At 45.1% G+C, this 17,300-nt stretch overlaps 1 long non-coding RNA gene across 1 annotated transcript in view; it reads left to right on the top strand.

Moving 5' to 3' along the window:
• Nucleotides 1-6,290: 6,290 nt before the first annotated feature.
• The window catches only part of LOC107320795, a 53,021-nt gene continuing 42,011 nt past the window's right edge, over nt 6,291-17,300 (top strand). The window contains exons 1-3 of the long non-coding RNA XR_001558372.2: nt 6,291-6,601; nt 14,839-15,114; nt 16,377-16,491. This is a non-coding gene — a long non-coding RNA (uncharacterized LOC107320795). The remainder of the gene's footprint in view (nt 6,602-14,838; nt 15,115-16,376; nt 16,492-17,300) is intronic.

Genomic DNA, 17,300 nt, shown 5'->3' with positions numbered 1-17,300 from the left:
AGATATTTTTTTCCTCACCCTTTCTATCTCTTCTCCCTGAAGTTTACAGAGCTCCCTTGGGTTAAATAGAAAAACTGCTGCGTGCCATTGCTGGGCATTGGAATACAAAGCCATGCTGCCTGCTCAGTGTCAGGACTCCCAGTTGACTTGCTGATCTTCTGTGCTTAAAATTACATACATGTAAATACTATTGATGAGCATCTCTGCAAATCCATCAGAGAGAAAGAGATTTATCTGATCAGGAAAGTATGTTAGACTTATGGGGAAGATGTATTTGTAGTGACTAACTTGCAGTCTGTCTGACATCTTCACGTTACCCAGCTACTGCTCTTCAGAACAGACTTTCAAAGGGCAGAAATCCCCAGTGCAGTGTTGGAGGTCTGAGGCTTCGAGGCAGAGGCCAGGCAGAAAACCCTGGTTTGCATCTCAAATCCCACATTTATCACCTGAAGGCTAAGTGTTTTTGAGCAATGCATCATTGCAGTGATTTGTTACTTAAATGACTGTACAGGTAATGATTGTAAAAAGAAATTCATATAATCTACAGAGCACCGTGGTTGAAAATCCTTTTGCAGTGAGACACTGATATAGCATTTATGATGTAGGACAAGCTAGTCACATGCAGAGTGAGAACAAGAAAGTACCATTCTTCTGTGCTGCTTCCTTCCTAGTTATTTCTGCGTCTGTTTTCTTAGGTTCCAGTTGCTCGTTCACTAATACATTAGTGACTGCAGTTGCAAAAGGTACCTGAAGCTTTACAGGCTGTTAGGCTTGGATCTCTGGTATGAGATAAAAATAGAACATTATCTATTTATACTATCCTATATCGATGGGGTAAGGCAGAGTTTTTTCCCATTCCTCATCTCTGACTGTGGAAAAATGTAGATAACTCAGGTTTGGTGGCAGACAGCACAGTGGAAAGTTCCTATGAATCAATGCTTGGGAAAAAAAATGTGACCTTAACAAAGCAGAAGCTGGAAGCAACGTGCAAATGGTTCGGGTTTCCAGCCGGTGGAGTTAAATTAGTAACCAGTGTGATTTCTGCAGTGTTAAGGGATGTGGTGTGTTGATGTAAAGCCTCCTCAACACCCATTCCACCCGTGCTGCCCATCTCAGCACTGGTGGTGGAGGTCATTAAACACAAAGGTTCGAAAGCTGTGAGCAGTGAGCACGTCACTGCTGGTCACGTCAGGTGCCCACGCAGCCCTGTGTGCAAAGGTCTGCATTGTTTGCAGCCAAGCATGTGAGAATGAGAGGTGATTTGCTCAGTGGAGTTAGAGTGTGATTGCTGGTTTGTTTCCCAAAAAGTAGAGTGGGTTGTTTGCAATGGCTGCGTCAGAGCTGGGCTTTGAGGGTGCAAACAGCCAGGCCTTACAGTGCTGGTGCCAGCACTTACCTGAAGTTGCTGGGAGGTTCTGATGAATATTTGGCTGCATTCAATGCAATGCAGCGCACTGAGCAGCAGAGCTGTCCTCTGCTGGATCACTCAGTGTGAAGGGCTCCCGCTCTGTTTCAGCTGTCTGAGGCAGAAATAATGAAATGGAGACACTGTTTTGTTGGAGGGTTTTAAGAAATTTAAGTCAGGCATCTTCTAATGCAAACAAAAAAGGGAGCTAAGATGTTGAAGTTGCATCCTAACTTGAGCAAGAGTCACCGAGTTGTAGAATTGCTCAGGTTGGCAAAGAGCTGCCCCAGCTTGGCCTGAGCTCGTTGTGAGGGCACAGCTTTCATGTCACTCACCAACAAGTGTCAACACTGACTCGAATTCCTGTTGGCTTCACAAGCAATCTGCATGGAGCTGCGGGTGCTGTGAGCAACACATGGTGACCTGAGCTCACTGTGCCAACCTGTGGTTTTCCAAAGGCAGTGCCGTGCCCACCTGAGCAGAGAGCAGGTGACCGCTGAGACGCTGGCCTGCATGTACCTCTCAGAGATCTTGTGCTATGTCATTTTACATGCAAAATAATTTTAATGAGTAATAAAAAAAAATAAGGCTGTTGAGTGCTGTGATTTTAAATGTTTTGTTAAGAAGAAAGAAAAAATCCAAAGCCACTTCTTTTCCTAATTCAAATTAAGAACCGGGTTCCCTGGTCAGTGTTATTCAGGCTGCTCCTGCCTCAAGCAGATTCTCCAGCCTTTGTCTCCAGCCTCACTGCCCCTTTGCAGAGCACAGAGCTGATGCCCACACTTCCCCTCCAGCCTGCTCTGCATCTCACCTTGCACCAACATGCACAGCATTGGTGAGGGCATGCAATTCCGCCGTGCTTTGCAGGTATCTTCCTCTCCCCAGCACTGCTTGGTTTCACTTCCAAGAAATCAGACCAAATGAAATCTGAATTGTTTTGCAATGAGTTGCAGTGAGGCAGCACTGTCAGTTTAATTAGCTCTTAACTCCAAGCTCGAGGCTTCTAATAAAGGTGCTCAGGAGCATATGGGTAGCAGAAAGAAAACAAATGGTGGCAGGGCTGTTTTTAATGAGGATGAGGCAGTGTTCTTCAGAAAGGAGCCATGCACAGAGAACATCTATCTCTGTGATTCACTGAGCCCATGGTCAACTGTGTGATCTGGAGCAGAGGGGGTGGGAAATCAGCTGGGAAAGGTTACACACTGTGTTGGGCTGCGCACAAATGAATTTTGGGAGACAGTGTTTCTGTACCAAAGATCAGCCTGGGCTGGACCACAATGTTAAGTCTTATTTTCCAATGCTTTCAATGGATTTAGACAAAACAGACCCTATGCTGGCCCATTAAACCTTGTCAGTTGTAATCTCTAACAATTTTAAAGGAAGGATTCCTTAGAGGGATATCCTGGAAAGTAACATCTCTCAGGAGAGACTGAATCTGCAGAAGGCTGAAAACACTGATTGTACAGTTGCTTGTGTATTGACTAGAGCCCAGTGAGCTGCTCCAGCCTAAGCAAGTGGGTGCAGGTGGGAGTTTATTGCTGACAGCCCCATCACTGTCAGGGCTTTGTCACCACTGGTGAAAGTCCAAACTGCAGGCGGTGGGACTGGAGCAGCATTTGGTGCAGAATAGACTCAGAAATCCCTGTTTGTTCCCACATGAATGGGCTGCTCTGCTCATGTGCTATTTCCTGAACCAGATCTGCGTTTAGCTGGGAAGTCCTGAGCATGATTGACCTCTTCTGACATCCTGGTGGCAGGAGGGTGCTCCGGGGAAGTGCTAATAACTGTTGCTAGAGGGGAACAGAGAAGTCTTATTCTACTTTCTCCTCTCTGCTTTCTCCCCTAGGGAATGAGGGAGATGCTAACGGTCATCTCTGCAGATGTCAGAAGATGGTGAATAATTTGTAGTATTTATTTGACTTACTTAGCACCTTTTCTCCCCCCTGCTGCCTAAAATTCAGCTGAGAAGCTAATAACTTTCCTGGAAATGAGTCATCATAGCAAACCTTTCTGTGACCAGTTCAGTAGTTTATGGTAAGCAGATCATTGACAGCATTTGGTACTCAAGATTATAGCTGTTTTTATTGGGCATTTCAGTCTTGGGCAATGTGGTAATGCCCTCATTCAAGGGACAGCAAATACATAAATCAGGTGTTTACCATGATGAATCAACCATTATGACGTTTTAAAACTTGGCTTTCTCTCTTTGCTTGCATCATGTTGTTGGTGACAATGTTTGCTAAGAAGTGTGGGTTAAAAAAAGCACCCAACGAAGACACAACAGCCACAAAGGAGGAAACATATGTTTCAAAGTAAGGGAGACTCATTCCTCTAAAAGCGTTTGTGTATTTTTTCAAGTCTCCCAATATGAGCAATTGTTTCATTTCCCATGAAGCAGACTGGAAGCCCAACTAGACATGAGTTGGTAGCAAAACCCTCTCAAAATCTGCCACTACAGGAGAAACAATATGTTGCTGTATCCAAAACATCCAGAGGGGAATTATGCAAAGAGATTACTCAGCGCTGGAGGAAAGTCTTGATTTCATGTTCCCAGCATTGATTTACATTGGGATTGCAACACTGACATCTCTGCCTTGCGCCATAGGAAAAGGCTTTTGCCTCCCCTGCAGCTGCTGCGGGCTGAGGCTTGACATAACTGCCCTGAGCCACGATGAACACGCGTGCAGCCCTGAATGCAGTGGCACAGAGCCGACATGAGCCTGCACCAGCAATTCCAGCTGAGGCAGGTGGCCAGCAAAGGAATTAAGCCCTGATTCAAAGAACAACTGCCCCAAGCGCTCACCTTTCAGCTGTGCTTTCAGCTGCTCACGTGGCACCTTCTGATCTGCTGGAAGGTGAGTATATGGGGCAGTTCTTCCTTCAGTCAGGGCTGTCTGTCTGGCAGCTTGTGTTGGCAGTAATATAACAAAGTTGCACATAATTTTAGGAAAGAAAAAAAAAAAAAAAAAAAAAAGCAAATAATAACTTACTATGTTCCATAGCTTCTATTGATTATTTCTGGGCTTGAAAACAAGCCACAAGGAGTTAATGCAGTTGCTGCAGGGATGACTGCACTGTCTGAGTTCCATGGCTCCACTGAGCTGTGACCCAGCTGACTCACCCTATCTGGGAAACGGAGTTTGTGTTCTTACTGCCTCCCAGCATGGCTTATCTGTTGGTGCACAGCCCCGTGAGTTGCCCGGGGAGTCCCCTTCTGCCTCCTGATCCTGGTAGAGGGCACATCTGGGCCTTTCTTTTCCCTCTATCCTGACCCAGGGAGCAGCCCTGGATCCATGAGGGCACCTGTGGGCACAAACGTTCAGATGGGGAAGTAGGAGAGCAAAAGCCATTAAGAAGGGAGAAAAGGAAACAAATACTGTTTTAGTGTTCTTCAATCCCTGCAGCAGGCTGGCAGGGGTTGGGGATGTGCTCCCTTGGGAAAGCACAAGCTCTGCCCCCCTGCATGAGGGGGCAGGGGGACAGGGAGCCCCAGGACATGGAAAGAGAGATACAGACAGCAGAACTGAGGCAGGAGGCATAAAGAGGGAGGAATGACCAGGAGCCAGAGGTCCAGAGACATCCATCTTCCCTGTGCAAGTTAGTGAGGATCTGATAACACATAAGGTAGTTTAAAGCAATGTCTTTGGGCTCTGCTCTGTGTCCTCTACTGGGTATATGAGGGACCTGCAAGCCTGCACTTTTGGGGTTGTCAGCCAAAGGAACTTCAACTCCCCATTCATTACTGAGCTGCTGGGATGCCACCAAGCATTGCTGCTCGCTGAGCTGCTCCTGCTGTCAGCTCTGAGAGCTATGGGATGGTGTGAGGGGAGAGCTGCCCGTCTGCCCAGACCCCATCCCACCTGCACTGCTGTCCCAAGCAGCTGATGGACAGCTTGCTCTGCCTAAGCAGCGTTTGGGTTTGGAGAGTTTACTGGTTTGGCTCGTTGGTTTTCTGCTGCATTGTGCCTTTCTGAATATAGGTGTGGGGCTGGCAACAGGCTGAAGAGGGCTGAGGAGCTTTCTAACAAACTCCGTATGGGGTTGGGATTGTAAACGTATTTCTCTCTTGCATTGTCGCAATGGCTTGTTTTTGCCTGCTTTTTGGGAAGCAGCGGGAGCTTTCTTTTCCCCAATTATGTGAATAATTAGATTTATTTCAGTATTTACAAGAGATTGCTAAACACTTTGGTTTCAAAAAAGCTGGGAAGTCAGCTCCCTCGGGGGTGATGCAGTGAGTGGGTGGAGGAGGCCACAGCAAGGCATGTCTCTGCCTCTGTGGGGGAGTTAATAGTACCAGGGTGGCCCCCATTGCTGCCCCATGGTCTGAGGTGTTTGCAGAAGGGAGCAAGTTTCTCAATTATCCTTTAACAATGGAATGTGTTCTGCCCATGGCTCAGCTGCATGGGGGAGGTGCTGGCAGGGCAGGACTGGGCTGGCGCCTTCCAGAAACAGGGCCTTCATCTTTCACCCCTCAGTTAGAGACAGCTGTGAGGTGAGATATAAGTCAGTGACCATTTGTAAATGATTTCTGTGGATGTTACCATGTATTTATTCACTGCATGCTTTCTCTTGGTTGGAAAGTTCTGAATTCTTTGTGCTGTGGTGTACAGCTCCTCAAACTGCTAAGTGAGGTTGTGCTTACAGGGTGCATCGATGGAACATGACTTAGAGGGCATCATTTTAAAGAGCCTGTATTCACCTCTCTCTTGGTAGAGAGGCAACAAGTGGTCCTTCCATCAGAACAGGTCTGTCCCTCCCCAGCCTGACAGCATCCACTGCAGTCATCTCTTGCAGAAAGGCAGAAGTTGGACATCTTCTTGGAGATATCTTGGGCTTTCCAGGCCAAAGCTCTTTGGCTCCTTTCAACAGGCAATGGAAGAAAATTGTGAGCTCCTTAGGGCTGGGACTTCTTTTGTTACTTTTCTGCTGCTGAGCACAGCAAGGCCTCAGTCTTGGGAATGAGACCTTACCCAAATAATTGAAGGATTGCAGGGCTGCTAGACATGAGTTGGTGGAGTCATAAATGAGGGCATGCTGATGTGGCTGCACCACTCCTTATCATGTTTTCTCTTACCCATCACCAGGACCCCCCATGGCAGAGGCTCCCTTGCTCCCTTGGCTGGGATGAAGCGCCATGGCCCCAGGCATATGGAGCACACTGAGACAAACTGAGCAGCCTTTTGGAAATGTCTTGAGGTAAGCTTGCAAAATGATCAACACTTGGAAAAGAAAGCCAAGTATTTTCATCACTCTCTTCTTTTTTCCTCTGAAATTCCCCATTTTTAAATCTGTCCATGCTATTTTTTTTCTTCTTTTTTATTTATTTAAGAGAATCAAACAAACCAAAACTGTTTCATCTTGGGGCTGAGCAAGACCTCTTTGATTGGCCCCAAATGATCATGTTTTGTTGCTCAGCATTTAATTTTCCTGAGACCAGCTGTACAATCACTTGGCATCAGTCAAAAAATGTTTTCAATTCCTCGCCCATTTGTGGTCTGATAGATCCTCCCTGCTTTCCTGCCGGTTTGGGCTGTCGCACTGTGGGACCCCCATGTTCTCAGAGCTTGTGCCTTTGAGGCAACTGCTGCTCCAGGAATAGAGAAGCCAACACGTCCAGATGCCCAAGCCAGTGTCTCCCTGCATTGTCTGATCCAGACTCCCAATTTAATCTGTATTTATTCTTTATGCCATTCCTAGTAGCCCACCATCTAGCATCAAGGAATTCTCTCCACTCATACAATGAGGACATTTCTCTTCTGGCTGTCACAGGATGTAGTAACATTTGCTTTTTAAAAAAAAAAAAATCTATTTCTGAGGAGGAATTTGTCCCATTGTTGTTTAGAATAGTAGTAGTAATAGCAATGCTGAAAACTGAAATTAATAACCAGATAGAGCCAGGGCTAGGGGCGAGAAAATTGCTGCAACTGCTGGGAGCTGCAGAGTAGCTGTGCCCCAGCTGGTTTCTGCCCTGCTTAGCAGATGTCTGGAAAGCCACTGCTGCTGTTCCAGAGGACCAGAGAGATGGAGCTAAGGGGCCCCAACAGCTGCTGGAATTCTCCATAGCAATGTATGTTTTCCCATCCTACAGATAAGAAACAAGACAGACAATCAGTACTTTTCTTTATTTGTATAGCAAACTCCAGGTTGTATACTGCAGAAGAAAGAATTAATTTATAATACCCCATCCAAAGCTGTGTTCTTGACACAGGAGAAGTCAATATTCACACATCTCAGTGCAGAACCTGATTGGAGATGGAGAACGTTGTCCTGCCAAGCAGTGGGGTGAGAGAGAAGGGAGCTGAGCAATTGAGTGCAGTGTGACTCTGTGTGTGATGGATGAAGCATTTTTTTCACTGACACAGCAAAGCCTCAGTAGTTGTCAGGCATGGGCAGGGCAAGCAGCTGATCTCTGAATGTTGGGAGTAGTTCTAAGTGTGTGGGATCTCCCAAATGTGGGCTATATTTGCAGAGCAGCACAAGTGCTGAGAGCTCCTGGGAGTTTATGTGGATCATTTCCAGCCGGAGGGACTTGCAAGTTCAAATATATGTGGGTAGGATGAGAAGTCATAGGCTCAAATTGCCTCTCAGGAAATTCAGTTTAAGCATAAGAAAATACTTTCTAATAGTGAGAACAGCATAATATTCATAGAAGCTGCAGTGGAGGGCTGTGCACGTAGCATCACTGGGATTGTTAAGAGCAGGTTAGAAAAACATCTGTTAGGAAGGATGTAGGCTGTGGATGATCCTGACCTGGGGAAGTAATATGAATTGAACAACCTCCCAAGTTCCCCTTCAGGCCAATTTTCTTTGCTTCTGCAATGTTGCATAGCAGTAGTTAGCAGATAAATTACAGTACAGTGATTCCAATGATTTCTTCTCCCCAAAGTAGATGTTGATAGTTTTCTCTTCAGTGTAGCATGAAGACGTGTTTCAGTCAGCAGACATGCAGCTCTGAATTAATACATCAGGATTATTATATAGGGAAGAAAAAGGGAAAAAAGAAAGGAACACTTTATTTTCATAATAAGGAAGTGAATTTTTGAGAGGAAAAAAGAAATAAATACTCCCCCTCTCCACCCCTAGAAAAAAAAGATGCATCAACTCAAGGATGTTCACTGCTAAATAATGAAATGTAGAGTAAAGCAAAAGTTCCTATCTTTGGGGAGAAAATAGAGGAAAGGAAAGGAGTCAGTGCACAGATATCAGTAGAACAAAACCCTGAAAGAGAAAGAATTCCTAAATAAATTAAATTATACATCTAACGAGCACAAACAGCCTTCTGCTTTCAAAGGAGATTTAACCCAATTCTTCAAAGAAACAAAACCCAGCAGTAATTAGTAAGTGCTTTTATCTCTTCTGGATTAGAGTATCCCATAAAGCTGAATTCCTAGAGGTGATGTTTCTCCTCCCCAGAATATCAGTCCTTAGAAGATGTTGCACAGTTGTTCTGCTCCAGCCCAGTTGGGTGCTGAAGAAGTTGGACTGCCTGGGTTGCACTTATTTTGCTCATTGGAAAGTCAGCTGTGTTGAGACCCCAGATAGAAAGATTAGGAAAACCTCAGGAGACTAGGACTTGCCCTTTGATGTTCCTGTGAGTTACGAATTGGGCCGTGAATTCCTGCTGGTCTCCAATGTGCTGAAACAGCTTGTACCCAGGATGCATCTGCGGCACGTGGAGCAGCACTGGTGCCTGGTGTGCATGCATGGCGAGGTTGGGAAAGCCCAGCCAAGGCTGGGAGAGTGTGGGCTGATGTGACCCCATCACTTCAGCCAGAGGGGTGAGCACAGGGAAATGAAGCATCGCAAAACATGTTGGAGAGGAAAAATACAACCTGGATATTGTTTCTAAACTACAAAGGGGAAAATGAAGATCAATTCACATGCTGCTGCCTTTGACTTTTCAGCCAGCAGATGTGATACCAGCAGCTCCAAATCTGCACGCTGAGCCAAGTTGGTGTTAGGAACCAGGCACTTCTTCTGGATGTGAGTGTGCCATCAGTCACTTCGCCGCAGCAGATGCAAAACTCCTGCTTTCTGTGTATCCCAGGGTGTGTTTCCAGAGCAAGGCAGCTCACAGCCACAGAAGTTTTGGTTTTCATGTGATGCTGACCGATGAGCCTGATGCAACCATTGTTAGGGATCATTCCCTGCCCTGGGATACATGAGGAAGCAGCAGGACAGCTGCAGTGCTTGGTCCAGCAATTGCATTGTCTGGTTCAGAGGGGATGTCCCAAGGGCCTACAGCTCTTTTTTATTTGTTTGTGATTTCTTTTTTTTCCTCTAAGCACTGCAATATATTTATCAGACCAAAGAGTGAATGCAGTAAGTAACGCAGTTCTCAGCAATGCCTCAGACATGCAGGCAGATTGTTGAGGTTTCATGTTCAGCTGCCTTAGCAATTTTGATGATGTTTCAAAATTAAAACTAGAGAGCCTAAAAAGACATCCCCTAAAGCCTTCCTTTCTTCTCTGGCCAACTGCAGCAGGCAGAGCTGGATGCATCCTGCAGAGATTGCCACACTCCCAGCCCTGCCTGCAGCCATCCCACTGCCAGGCTCAGACCCAATGTCCCACTGGGTGGCCAATGGCCCCAGCACGGCCAGGCCAGCAGTCAGACTGGAGGCTGCGTGGCTTTGCTGTGCTCCTACACTCACTGTCTCAGCTGCAGAAGGTGGCATTTCTGCCTCTGCTGCAGCCTTAGATAATGCTCTGTGCCTGCTGTCACTGCTCTCCCATAATTACCAGAAACGTTGCTTTAAGAAGTTACAACTTCCTGGAATGATGTGAAAAATGAACCGTTTAGAGCACCAGTGAGTAATAGGTAATTGCAGGCTGGAGCATCTTTAAACACTTTCAGCCTTAAGTACATTTTTGAAGAGCATTGCTCATTATTACCTTGCAGATCTTGATGGAGTTGCACAATCCCTGTAGCCTAGATTACAAATGAGAAAAGAACTTTGTACGCAGGGGGACTGCTTGGCAATTATGGAACAGCCAGTCCCGAAGGGGACAGAAGTTTCATCTCCTGCTCTGCTGCAGGCTGCCATACCACTGCAGAGACAGTGCAGGGATGTGTGTGTGCAGTGCTGCAGAGGTCCCTTAAAATCCAGGTCCTGTAAAGTCTGATCCCTTAGGCACATAATGTGTCTTGAGTGATCCAGGAGAAGCTCCGTGCAGGCTAAGAGTGATGTGTCTGTGTCAGCAGTAAAGCTTAAGCCTTAGCTTGGTTGCTGCCAGGAGAAAGGTGCCAAACTTCTGGGACCATTTCTGGTCTCAGAAGTATAATCCCAGATCTATAAAATGAATATAATCATCTTCTCATGTGCACAAAGAAATGCATTGATATGAGGAGCTCAGCTATAGCTCTCATGCGATGTATATGTACAGATGTTTAATAGGGACATTTTCTTGAGCAGGGCTTGGGCACACTGTGCCTGGGCAATGCCCAGTGGAGAACCCAGCACTGGTGGCCAAACTTTCCTTGCAGGAGGCAGCTGGCAGCCAGCAACATGCCTTGTCTTCCCATGGCAGCTCTCGATGTCTAAAACTTCTGACGCTGCATTATTAGCCTGGTTTATGCCATTCATCTGCGAATGCCCTGAATCCATTAGCAGTATGTTGATGAGAACTTTTTCTCCCACTTATTTCCAAGTGCATCTTCCCATTGTGTGCTCACACCATTTCTTGCCAATAGAAGGAGTCCTCCATTTTCTTGCTGTAATGTAAATTTGAAGGGGAAGCACTGCTCTGCTGTGCTGGCTCCAGAGTATCTGGCCCTGTATGCTACCTATTCCAGGCACTACGGTCTGCACCACACTGTTTCGGGAGCCAATGAAAGGACAGCAGCCCAGGAATAGGAAGGATTACATGCTTTTATATCTGACTTGTATCCCCAGAGCAAGGAAGGACAGTGTTGAAAGGACTGCCTGTACCATCCAGACCCTGACCATGTATATGATTGGCATTTGCAGTAGTAATGAGACATTTCAGTTGCAATGAGCTCTTTACTGTTTTTATTGCTATTGTATTTTGTGTTTTCCACAAATCATGCAAGGAACTACTTTTTATTTCCCCTTTCTACTGTGGAAAGTCTCAGGGTAATCCCAGTGTCTGCGTAACAGAGAGGAATTAACCCCTACGGAGACAAAGCAGGGAAAGCTGCTCAGAACTGGCCACAGGGGAAGAAGAGAGGATTGAGTTGTGCCTGGAAGCTAATTCAGTAAGGAGATCCCACGATGCTGTGAGATCCGGAGACAACGTGTTTTTATGGATGCATCTCCCACTCAGGAACGTCTGTGCAAAATTAGTCTGTTCCTAAGGGGAAGCTTGGCATATATATTAAGTTCTTTGTTGACAGTTTCTTCCAAATATTGATTTGGATCAGTTTGTTTCTCTGTCATTTTGCACTATTTTGCTTTAATCAGTTTTGGATGTGATAAAGTTAAAAAAGCTTTGGCTTTGACTCAGTGCTGAAGTTCCCAGTATTACTCAGCTGGTCTGATCCATGATCCTCCAGAGCCTTGCCTTATTTGAGATCCAGATATGTGTGCAGTAGGGCAGCCCCTGGGGACAGCTTGTGTTGGGTTCCATTGACCCTGCTGGCTTGCATTACTTTGGCCAAGTTCCATTCAAGCTCTTGCTTTGGCTGCTTGCTGTTACCTATCCCAGCTGGCTCAGCAGACACTCTCAGCTTTTGCTTTCTCAGTAAACAGTCAGTACTTGGGAAAGCAATCCTCTGCCATCCTTCAGGCTCCATAATGGGGCTTAGTGAGGGGGTTATTAGAGTTCGGGTAGTATGGTCAGGTTGAGGTTGGACTTGATGATCTTTAAGTTCTTCTCCAACCTGAGCAATTCTATGATTCTGTGGTCAAAAGGGGCAGCTCCACCACAACCCTGTGGATGTTCCCAGACACATCGGAGTGCAAATAAGACATCACTGCAAATCAGCCGCTGGAAAATCACTTAGCTTTGACACATTGCTGTGTAACCAGACCCATTTCTACTGGGGTAGAGTAGCGGTTAGGTTGTGTAGTTATTGAAGTGGTTGTGTTTCGAGTTCATACCAAATGATACAAATCCACTGATCTCATTAACAAGGGATATCATGTAGGTGTGCATCCTTTTGGATGTTACAGGAAACTGCAGCAGCCTGCTTTAACCTAGGCAGGTGGGTGAGAAGAGTCCAATATGGGGATGACTATCTGGTAGGCTAGATTCTGTGTCAAAGTAACAGACATGTTTTTGGCCACTAGTAAGGAGAAAGACTCTTTAGTGCCTCTTTTCTGACTTCAGAGAACTTAGCCCAGTGTTAGGGCTGGCCTGGTTTTGATGCTCTGTAGACATTTTGGTGGCATCTGGCAGTAGCAGCAGCAGCTGTTGCAGAGACGATAAAGAAGAAAGACAAAAAAATTATAAATGGTGACAGAGTGTGTTCAAAGACTGTGTTACAAATGTATGTGGAAGGAAATTTTGGATACAAAGCCTCTGTGCCTTTCAGACAAACCTGCTGCTGCCTTATTCAGATAGCTCACCAAGGGCACAGGGGAAAGGAGTGTATGTTTGCAGAGATAGAATTGCATGCTGTGTCTCCTTCAGGAACTGAGAAGCTGTTGCAGTGAACCCAGAGTCTTTTTTCCCAGCACCTTAGAAATTTCTCTGTGTTGTCATTCTTTTGTGAGCTGCTGCACTGGTACTTTGTTATAATGTCTTATGGAGTGAGATGGGAGAATTAGCAAGAGTTTTGCTTCTGGCAAGATCGTCTAGGCTATCTGCCATTGGCTGAGCGTAGAAAGTGGCTCCTCTGCAGATGTCTGAGAGCTCTGGGGTTTGAGATAAACCTCAGTGGGTTTCAGGTGAGAAGCAAACCAGCAGGTGCTGCTGGGGGTTGGCTCCATTCTCAGGAAGCTGCAGTAGAGGAGAGGGGGGCATGCTGGTGTCTATTAGACTTCATGCAAGTTCCACACAACCAAAACCCCACGAGAGTGCTCCCAGATAGCTCTCTACGAGGCCCTCCTCCCCATGGCAGCTATGAGCTTCATAAAGGAGCTTGTGCCTTCCAGCTGCTCTCAGCATCCTCCTTTTCTCCCCGAGGCTGCTATCCCTTGGTGGGCTCCCATCTGCTCATTAGCACATTGCAAGCCAGTGCTGGATTTATGCTCAACACCAGTGGCTCTATGCTATGTTTGTGTGTCTTATCTCTCACTAGAGGATGATGTATTAAGCTATAATACACAAAATACTTAGTGAAAAATACCTGCACTGTTACTTCTCAAGAACAGGCGTACCCAGTGTTTGATCCCAGCTGGAATCCAGAGGGATGGGAGTTAAAAAGTCAGACACATTGTTTTGCAAACCACAACCACAGGGGTTGGTAAAAGGCAGGACAATGCAGGAAACCAGTACGGAGACAAAAATAGACAGTATGAAACCAAACCATGGTGGCAGATACTTGTTAATTCTTCCTTTCCAGTGCTCCTATGTGTATAGTAATTACCATCCAGAGTTATCCAGTCCCTGGGGTTCAGTATGTCTTACCTGAAATCTCCGGTGTCACCCAGGACTCAAGGCTGATGTGGGGGTTAAACAGGCAGGGTGGGCAGCATATAAAATAGTCATGAATTCCAATAACTTGATGACAGCTGAATGTTATTTTTAGAATGTGACTGACAGGAGTTGGATGAGCGGTGCTGTGTCCAGTTAGCTCTGATGGGCCCAGTAAAACAGCACTGAAGACAGTGACAAAACGATGTCATTGCTGAGTGAGGACAATATTCTGGTCCTGCATGGCATTTCTGACATGCAGCGATCCGAGTGCCATCTTTTGCTCACTTTTTTTATGGCTCATTTCTCTATTCTCAGCTGTTCTCGCCTGTGAGTTCATGACAGAAGGAGGATAAAATGTCAGCCCAGGATACCTCTGTGATAGACCCTATCATACTTTTTCTATTGAAAGAATGAAAGCATTTAATAGAACAGAGGGATTAATCAGTGACTGCAATGTGATATCCTGAGAACAAGGCTCAGTGCTGATATTGGTGTCAGTGGGAACTGATTCTAAACACCCATCGTGAAGATGAGGGCAAACGACTGAAGCTGACAAGAATAACTGTATTTTTGCAGTCAGAGCATCCTGTGCTTCTGTATTGTTTGTTTTCTTACCTTTCTTTGTCAGTGAGGGAATGTTTGGGGATTTTTATTCTATTCTTCTGAATCCCAGTTGTGATTCTGCTGTCGAAACACTTTGGATTTGGGGTGGTAAAAAATTGCTGTGCCCTAGCACTTATTGGACTTGACCTGATAGCCTACTGTTCCATGGAAGGTGGTTTACAGCTTTCATTCATGGCCCAGCCTGGCCTCATTATTGCAGTTCTGAGGGAAGCAGCAGCATAGCTGGGGTCCTTAGTTTACATTTTTTGCTTGCTTTCTTTTCTATAGATGGTTGGCAATGGAGAGAGATTGCAGTGCAAGCACTTTTCTGGATTACTCTGTCACCTACGTCAAATCAAAGCATCAAGGATATAAATCTTCAGTAAACATCTGGCCTCACTTCAGCCAGGTTATGCAATGCCTCAAGTACATTCAGCAGCAGATTATGCTGCGTTCTCCATTTGTACAATGCAAGCTAATGTGAATATCAAGTCACATCAGTGATCTAGACAAGTGCTTTGGAAATAAAGACAGCAACCCAAACTGGGAAGTTCGGCCTTTCAGGTAAGATTAAACTTTAAGTTCAAGGCTGCCAGCTGTCCTGCATTCAAAGGGTTATGGGAATGACTCACATTCTGGGGCTAGAAACTTCAAATCTCTTACCAGGAAAGCACTGCAAACAGAGCCTGTGGGTGTTCATATGGAACTGCAGCACAATAACACAGCAATGCTCTGGCTGTGCCAGGATGCAGAAATTTGGATTCCTCTAGCCTTTTCTTAGATATTTTTTCAGATAAACAACATATCTTTCTCCCACTTGGAATCACATTGATGAGCTTCACTTGTCAAAGCTGGAGCTCAAGGTACACCACGGGGCTCAGAAGAAGGAAAAACAGAAGAAAAACCTTCAGGGAAAAAAAGGAAAGAGATAAGCAGTAGCATTTCAGTCAAGAACTGAGGCTGAATTTGTTTTTCATGGTAATGGATTTGTTCAAAGAGAATATATTTAATCTATAGATCCAACCTGGGATTACATGGAAAGGTCACTCAACTCTGCTCATCCTCCCAGTCTCTCATTTCTGTTTGACATCAGCAAAGCCTGAATTTTAATATTTATTATATTTAGGGCAGATGAGCCACCCAGTCAGAATCAAGGATTAGGAATTCATTTTGTAAAGCATTATATAAAAACACGACAAAATTTGACCCTGGTTCTAACTCTCTTAGTCCACTCAAGTCTAATTGTAAAAGCAGGATCAAAACCTAAAGGGAAGCAGATGTAATTGGCGCTAGTAGATGTTTTTGCTTTTGCCTTTTCCCTTGCCAAAGAGCTTCTGTGCACAGAAGCAGTGAGGTAGTAGGGGGCTGCTTTGTGCATTCTGATAGTTCCTACCAAACAAGATTACTCAGGAGCAATAAGAATGACCCCAGCTGTTGTCTGCTGGTAGAAACCTTTTTTAAACAGAACAAGGACAGAAAGTTATTCAATAATTACAAAGAAGGAAGGGCACGTGGCTTGAAGTGACTGGCTAGTAATCAATTCCTGCTGTGAGCATTTTTGTCCTGACCATACGATATGTGAAGAAAAATGAGAAGCATGCATAAAGAAATCAGCATAGCCTCATAAATGGAAAACTGGAAAGTTCATTCAAAGATGAATAACATAGCCAGCATGGCATGAAATCCCATTGTTTTAATACGGTATCTACTTTAATTGTATCAACTGTTTAAAACAATTAAGAATGTGGGGATAATAATTTTTCCTTTCATTGTAGTGCTTTTCGTGTGTATTTTGAAAACATTTCTTATCTGGTTTGCTTCTACAGCTCCAACTTAAAGGTCACCATGTTCGATCAAGATATCGTCTCGTGACAGCATTGCTGGTGTTCTCAGCAGTACTTGGGCACAATGGCTGATCTTTCATCAGAAACTGTTAAGGAAGTAAGTGGTGCGTATACATAACCCAGAAATAATGGATATTCCTTTTGAATTTTAATTTAGAACTAATTAGCCGATCTTTTTTTTTTTTTTTTTTTTTCACATATGCGTTTTGAACGTAAGGAATGGCTTTGGCCTTTGGAATAGATTTTATCACTGGGTTTCAGGAAGTGAAAGGCCTCTCTAAACCTCAGAAAAAGAGGGTGCGTGAGCACAACCACTGCAACAAATGAAGTCGTGACTATAAAATTCAGTCACGTGGAGAATGACAATTGGCTGGAACATCTCCGAAATGCTCAAGAGCCCAAACTGCCCACTGATAGTTGCATGCATGAGAAGGCGTGGGATTCAACCCACAGAAATCAAATAGAAAAATACTGAAACATTTGGGATGTGGAAACAAATCACCCTGAGAGGGGAGGAAGGCAGCATTCATTGTCCTGGGCAGCTGTCCCACCGGCTGACCCATGGCATGCACTTTGCAGGACTGCAGAAGAACTTTGGCATGGGGTCATCTGTAGAAATATTAACAGAAATTGTCAGCAGTGTTTCCAGTCGTGAAACTTGTTTTTTTTTCCTTCCTTTCTTTTACTTGAGGCAGAATTATCTCTGCTTATAGCCAGTTCTTTCCTTCTGATATCAACAGCACGGTCTGCAGGAAGGAACAGGGCTGGGAAGGTGGAGATGGCAGTGTCCATGGGCATACTGCATTTCTCTTAGCTTCAAAGAGGCAAAGTGGAGAGGAAATCCTACACAGCCCTGAAACAGTTACCAAAGTAATCCTATGGAAACTCTGCCATCGTTACAGATTC

Source organism: Coturnix japonica, chromosome 14 (assembly GCF_001577835.2).
Source record: "Coturnix japonica isolate 7356 chromosome 14, Coturnix japonica 2.1, whole genome shotgun sequence".
Classification (NCBI taxonomy): domain Eukaryota; kingdom Metazoa; phylum Chordata; class Aves; order Galliformes; family Phasianidae; genus Coturnix; species Coturnix japonica.
Note: the sequence above shows the minus strand (reverse complement) of the source record. Positions and strands in the feature narration are given on the sequence as shown.